The sequence below is a fragment of the Lipotes vexillifer genome, unplaced genomic scaffold, assembly GCF_000442215.2.
Source record: "Lipotes vexillifer unplaced genomic scaffold, Lipotes_vexillifer_v1.1 scaffold52, whole genome shotgun sequence".
Classification (NCBI taxonomy): domain Eukaryota; kingdom Metazoa; phylum Chordata; class Mammalia; order Artiodactyla; family Lipotidae; genus Lipotes; species Lipotes vexillifer.
This window is the reverse complement of record NW_006773409.1, coordinates 25,826-33,225: the sequence shown is the minus strand read 5'-3', so window position 1 is coordinate 33,225 and position 7,400 is coordinate 25,826.

The window sequence follows — 7,400 nt, the reverse complement described above, 5'->3', positions numbered from 1 at the left end:
TTATAAAGGAAACAAAAGGTTTCTCTCCAACTCACAGGGGTGGAGTCAGGCAGCTTTCTCACTCTTTTATAACAGTCCAGATTCATATATTCAGGATTCTTCACTTACCATAAAAATCCTGTAGACATCCAGCTCTTCAAGAATTGGAGCAAAGGGGATACAGTGCAGTTACTTCTATGAATAAATAACAATTAATCTGTCTATGTTCCAGGAAACCTCATGTTTTCATTCAGGATAATATGAATAAATAGAGATATTTTTAAACTTAGCACTAGGTTTGTGGAGATAAGGAAAAGTAGATGGACTTGAAATATATTTTTGAAGTAATAGCGGTATTTCTGATGATTAAACGAGGGTTGGGGAAGGAAAGGGAAGAGTCAAAGTTTTATTTAGGTAACCGAATGAAGAGTGACATTATTTATTGAGGTGAGACCAGACTAAGCAGGACAGGTTGTGGGCAAAACAGTAAAATTATGTTGTAGCCAATTTAAGTGTAAGATACCTATAAGGCATAAAAAGAAGTTGTCAGATTATGTAGTTGGACATGCACATCTATGGCTAGGGAAAATAACAATATGTTGTAGTTGTAAGGGAATTTGAAATCACACAGTCACTGTCTTATCTGACAGAATTCCTCAGTTATTCACAAGCACGATAGGCTTCCCAAAGCGAAACACTTTAGTGACTACTCCATCAGCTTAATGTGAACAAAGGGATCTGAAAAAACAAACAGAATTCCACAGACTAGCCCCCAAACTAGTCAGACTTTGAAGTTGCTAGATTAGAAAATAGCTAACATCTTGATCAACTCTATAGTTCTGTAATTCTATGATTCTAATTAATTTTATGTATTTCTCTTTACTGAATGCATGTTGGTAATTCCAGTTACAACTGTATTTATAATCTTCCTATAATGTGAGACCCAACCCATTAGACTTTCTTCTTAACAGGAGATGATACAGCCAAATCTTGCAAAAATCGCCAGTTTTGGTTAACGACTGCTTCAAAACAAACCACCCTAAAATTCACTGCTTTTAAATAACTACTAGAATCTGTTAGGATTCTGCTGGTTGACTGGCATAGCTTGGTGGTTAGTATTTGATCCCTTGTGTAGTTGCAGTCAGATCTTTTTTGGGCTGGAGTCATCTGAAGGCATCTTCCATCATATTTTCAGTACCTGGGCTGGGTGGTATGATACTGTGATGTAAAGAAATAATATACATTTGGTCTTCGTCCCTGTTTCTGACAAAGAGCTCCTAAAACCTTAGAATTTTCTAAGTGAGGAGAGCAATCAAGGTGTCTTTTGCTATGTTAATGATGTGATTTTTGGAAAGCACCTGAGGACGGGGGTCTGGTTGCCTGAAGAACCAACCACATCATTAGAGGGTTGAAACCTTCAGTCCCAGCCCCTACCCTACCTCACCCCGCCCCCTACCTCTGAGGAAGGAAGAGGGGCTCAAGGTTGAATCAGTCACCAATGGCCAATGATCTAATCAAACATGCATATGTATGAAGCCTCCATAAAAACCCAGAAGGAGCGGATTTGGATAGCTTCCGGGTTGCTGAACACGTGGAGATTCGGGAAGAGTGGTGTGCTCAGATAGCATGGAAGCCCCTCACCTTTCCCCCATACTTTACCCTATGCATCTCTCCCACATGGCTCTTCCTGAGTTTTGTCGTTTCACAATAATAAACCAGTAATGGAGGAAGTAAAATGTTTCTCTTAGTTCTGTGATTACTGTAGCAAATTAATGCAACCCAAGGAGGTGTTGGAAGCTCCAGTCTGTAGCCAGTCAGTCAGAAGCACAGGTGAGAATCTGAGCTTGCAGTTGGCATCTGAAGTTGAGAGGAGGGTAGTCTTGTAGGACTGAGCCCTAAACCTGTGGGATCTGATGCTACCTCCAGACAGAGACTGTCAAAATTGAGTTGAGTCATAAGACACCCAACTGGTACCAGAGAATTGCTTGAATGCACAGAGGAAAACCTCCACACATTGGAATTGGTAACCAGAATCTTAGAGGGCTAGAAGAGATGAGGTGGATGGGCATCTCTCCACGTGGCCTTTTCATGTATTTAGCCTGGGCTTCCTAACAACTTGAAAATCTCAGAATAGGGACTTCCTTCATGGCAGCTGGCTTTTCTCAGAGCACATGTTCCAAGAGAGGTGGGGGAGACTACAGTGTTTCTTCTGATCTAATCACAGAAGTTACACAGTATTAATTTCACAATATTTAATCATTCAAAACAGTCATAGAACAGCCCAGATTCAAGGGATTTGAGGAATTGACTTCTTCTCTCTCAATGGCAGAAAGGCTTGCTTACAGAGGTACTGGAGCGGTTCCATAACATCTATCTTGGGAACAATCTACCACATCACCCTGAGCACAGCCTGCTTTGAGTAGAAAATATTGTTGTTTACCAAATTTCAGCTCCCACTGAAGGATGTTGACAAGATACAACAAATAGTGGGCTGATAATTAGAGCAGAAGGTCTAAAGTAACAATTTGTAATTCTCATGTCCTCACACACCTCTGACACATTGTCCTTACAAGTACTAAGAGGCTAGCATATCTGATGGCATTCTACTTTGGCTATGGTTTCTCCCATCTTCATATATGCTATCATCCATGGTTACAAGAAATGCAAACTCTACCATACTTATATTTTTTTCCCTCACTTCCATCTCGTTTCCTCACACCTCTGCTTTATTTTTGGTAATTTCACAGGGCACAGAAGCTCTCCAGTCTACTATGGAACAGTGATCTTCTTGTGCGGTTTGTGTACTCACAGAAATGCAGGAACCCATAGTGACACAGGAAGACCTTTTATTGGTGTGTTTGCACCAGTAGTTTTAAGGAACTTCATTTCCATACCCTCAACTTTCAGATTTGATCTTTGCTAGAATTTATCCACTTGAGAATAAACCAGCATTCACGATATTTTTCTCCTAATTACCAAAAGTAGACAAACAATAAACAGACAAATAAAACTCTTCACCCATATACCAAATATTACTGTGATGTTGTAAAATCTTCCCAGGGTTATAAAATTCACCGGGGCAACAAACAAAAGTGAAATTGAAATACTGATCAAGGAAAGTATATTTTAATATTTAATTTAGGCAACGTAAATTCATAGGATTTCCTGTCTTTTCCCACCTTGTATATTTCCGTGAGGGAGGGATGAAGCTTGCTATTAGAGAAATATTTTGGCCTGTTTGGGAATGCAAGTAAATCATACAGCTGAAGCTGAAGTTAGTGAAGCTGATTCTTTGAAATGTAGTTGGAATACATTGAAGGACTGTCACATTTTTCAAAGTACACTGTATAAAATATGTGGCTAAAAGTTCTACGTAATATATTTCAGATATTATAGGTTTAAGTCAATACATAGCTGAAATCTATTTTATCAAATTATGTCATGAAATGTTTATTCTGGTTATATTTATTCATACTATTTTTATCTTATAATAGTTTCCAGGTGTATTAATTTAAACTCAGTGAAAATATGTAGATGTCAACTTGAAAATGTATAGAGAGTACGTAGTTTATCAAAATTCTTTTAGGGGTCATATGAGCAAAATGAGTTGACTACCTTTGCTTTATTCTCTATCTTTTTATTTATCAGGCTTTGTTGAATGATTTTCTATTAGTTTGACTTTACCTCTGGACTGTAGGGATCATGTATATCTATCATACTGTATCCCAGATGCCTACCACAATGCCCCACATTTTGTACACATTCACTGAATGTGTAACAGGGAAGAACCAAATCTGACTACATGTTGGATCTGTTTCTTTTACTTTAACCTTTGCTTCCCGTTGCTTTTGTTCACTCAAAGCATACTGTCTATACATAATGGCCTGCCTCAGGGAACCCTACCTCTCTGCCTGAATGTTAAACCAAAGTGCCTTTGTTCAGCGAAACATCCGGACCCTGTCCACCTGTGGATGGCTGCAAGAAAGAAGAAATTAACACATCCCCTCTCTGAGGCTGGCCATTCCAGGGGATATTTGCAAAATTTATGGCCTTTTACTTTACTTCCTCATCTCCTCCCCGTCTCTGTGCTGTGAAAGAAACTGGCATCCAAACCCCAATAAGATGGTTATTTTGAGACTTTAGTCTGCCATCTTCTCAATCTGCCGGATTTCCGAGTAAAGTCATATTCCTTGCCTCAACACCTCATCTCCGATTTATTGGCCTGTTGTGCGGCGAGCAGAGCAAGCTTGGACTTGGTAACAAATGCGTTAAACGTACATACGAATTAATGGCTAAATGAGCCAAGGGACAGGTATATATGATGCAGTGGTCTTTTCCTTATTTAATCTTTATTTTTGTCTGAGCCACACAGTCCAGGAATTTTTGAAATTTAATTTCTTTATGATGATGTTATTATCCGTTTTCCAAAGTGTTAGACGTAATAGCTGAACAGTGTGTAGGTTATGTTATTTGATTTGCCATGTGATTTTTTTTTTTTTTTTTTTTTTTTTTGCTGTACGCGGGCCTCTCACTGTTGTGGCCTCTCCCGTTGCAGAGCACAGGCTCCGGACGCGCAGGCCCAGCGGCCATGGCTCACGGGTCCAGCCGCTCCGCGGCATGCGGGATCTTCCCGGACCGGGACACGAACCCGTATCCCCTGCATTGGCAGGCGGACTCCCAACCACTGCGCCACCAGGGAAGCCCTGCCATGTGATTTTTTTAATAACAGCTTTATTGAGATGTAAATTACATAGCAGAAGTTAACCTTTTTAATTTTCAGTGTAAACTTCAGTGGTCTTTAAAGTATTCATGGAATTGTGTGATTGTTACAACCAATTTTATAATATTTCAGCACCTTAAAAAGAAACCCCATATCCAGTAGCAGTCACTTCTCGCATCCTGAGTGACCACTAATCTCTGTCTGTCTCTATAGATTTGTCTATTCTGGACACTTTATATAAATGGAATTATACAATATGTCATTTTCTGTGATTGGCTTCTCTCATTCAGCATATTTTCATGGGTCATCCATGTCATACCATGTATCAGTACTTCATTTTTTAAACATTGCTGAGTAACATCCTATTGTATGGACATACCACATTGTGTTTATCCATTCATCCATTGGTGGACATTTAGGTTGTTTCTACTTTTTGGCTATTATGAATAAGTTCCTTTGAGCATCTATGTCCAAGTTTAATATAAACATATGTCTTCATTTCTCTTAGGTATATGTTTAGGATCAGAATCATTGGGTCATACGGTAACTCTATGCTTAACACTTGGAGAGACTGCTGTTTTCCAAAGCAGCTGCACCATTTTGCAATACCACCGGCAATGTATGAGGGTTCCATTTTCTTAACATCCTCACCAAAACTTGTTATTGTCTTCCTTTTTGATTATGGCCATCCTGGTGGATTTGTGGTTTCGATTTGTATTTCCCTAATAATAAGTGATGCCTAGTATCCTTTCCTGTATTTACTCTCCCTATTGTCACCTTCTTTGGAGAAATAAATGTCTAGTCAGATCCTTTACTCATTTTTTAAAATTTGATTATATGTCTTTTTATTAAGTTATAAGAATTTCTGGATACAAGTCACTAATTGGCTATATGATTTGTAAACATATTCTTCCGTTCTTTGGATTGTTTCTTTCACTTTCTTGGTGGTTCAGTTTGTAGCACAATTTTTTAAAATTTGGGTACAGTCCAAATGACCTATTTTTTCTGTTATCACCTGTGCTTTTGGTGTCATATCTAAGAACACTATTTGATTTTTAATTAGCCTTGTTGAAAATCAACATAAATCACTGCCATCCTAATTCATTTGCTTCATTTGGCTCTCCTTGCTTACAATGCAAATCCTGTAGACTTCCCCAGACCTTTAGCTGGAACTGCCATGTTTTTCTAAAACAAGTTCCAAGCCCTTAGTAGAGCTGGGCTCACCAGAAGTCTCTTTCCCACTGTTCAGTTGAGAGGCACACACACTTTGCAAAAGGATCTTTGCTTAAAAAAAAAAAAGAGAGAAAAAAAAGTAAGTGCAAAAGAGAGAAGAAGCAACTTAGAAGATAAAAGCTAAGAGTCTCACCAAGCAAAGACTATTTTAAGATAAAACCCAGGGACATTAGAGAGCATAGTGTGTTTGGGAAAAAGAAGGTTAGTCTGGTGGAGGAGACATCAATTATTGGGGGTGGGGCCTTTCCCTTATTATCATTGGAATGGGATTCTCAGTTGACCAAATGCAGAGTAACCAAACAAAAAGCAACAAAAAACAAAGCAGCAGGAGTGAAATTAATTGTAATCATTTTGTAACTGAGCAGGACCCTATGGGGCCTTCTCAGAACAGACCCCTCCCTCCTATCTGTTTTAGCTCTTCTCTGAAGTACCTAGATAATAGTATCTGATGCACATTTCCTGAGTTGTTTTAAGATGCTAAAATCCCCACCAAATGGAAGAAATAACTACTTGATGATCATGACCACATACCCCCAACCAACTGGAGCCTGAGGATTGATAATGTTAACCCCTGTGACACAGCCCTGTTACCTCACCATCAACCAATCAGAGAACTGTGCATAAGCTGATCGCATACCCTGAGACCTCGCCTCCCTCACCTGGCCTTTAAAAATACTTTGCTGAAACCCATCGGGGAGTTCAGGCTTTTTGAGCACTAGCTGTCCTGCACTCCTGTATGGTACCCTACAATAAACACTGCACTTCCCCTTCACCACAACCCAGTATCATTAGATTAGCTTTACCGCTTGCAAGCAAGCGGACCTAAGTTTGGTTTGGTAACAGTTTGGTTCTGAAGAGCTGTGCTTCTCAGACTTCAATGTATATAGGATCACCTGTTAAAATTTCAGGCTCTGATTTGGCAGGTAGGGGGAAGGGGCTTGAAAACCTTCATTTTTAATAAGCTACACCCAATGCAGATGCTGCTGCTTCAGGACCACACCTTGACTATCAAGCTGTAAAAGGCAGAGGAGAACAAAGAGTTAATTCACTTCCTCAGAAGGAGAGGACGTTTCCCTCTTCAATCAGCCTCTGTTTATCAAGGTGATGTTTTCTGCATGCTTTCAGATTTAAAGGTCAGATCTGTTTTCTTCTCAGCAGCTGCGTGGGAATAGCTCATCTTGCGGTTCTTGTATGAGGTTTGATTACCTAAGTGGACCAAAAAGCTACAGAATAGCTTGGAGAACAACCCTTTCAATAGCACCCAACACTCAGGGGTTCAAACCAACTCTTAACAGGCAAGCTTGCAAAGGCAACTCTGGATGGCATCTCTGATCCACTTGAGAAATGAGAGGCTACAAACTGTCTCCTCCAGACTCCTATGTCCCTTCAGTGTGTGTGTGTGTGTGTGTGTGTGTGTGTGTGTGTGCGTGCGTGCGTGTGTGTGTGTGTGTGTGTGTGTGTGTTTGTG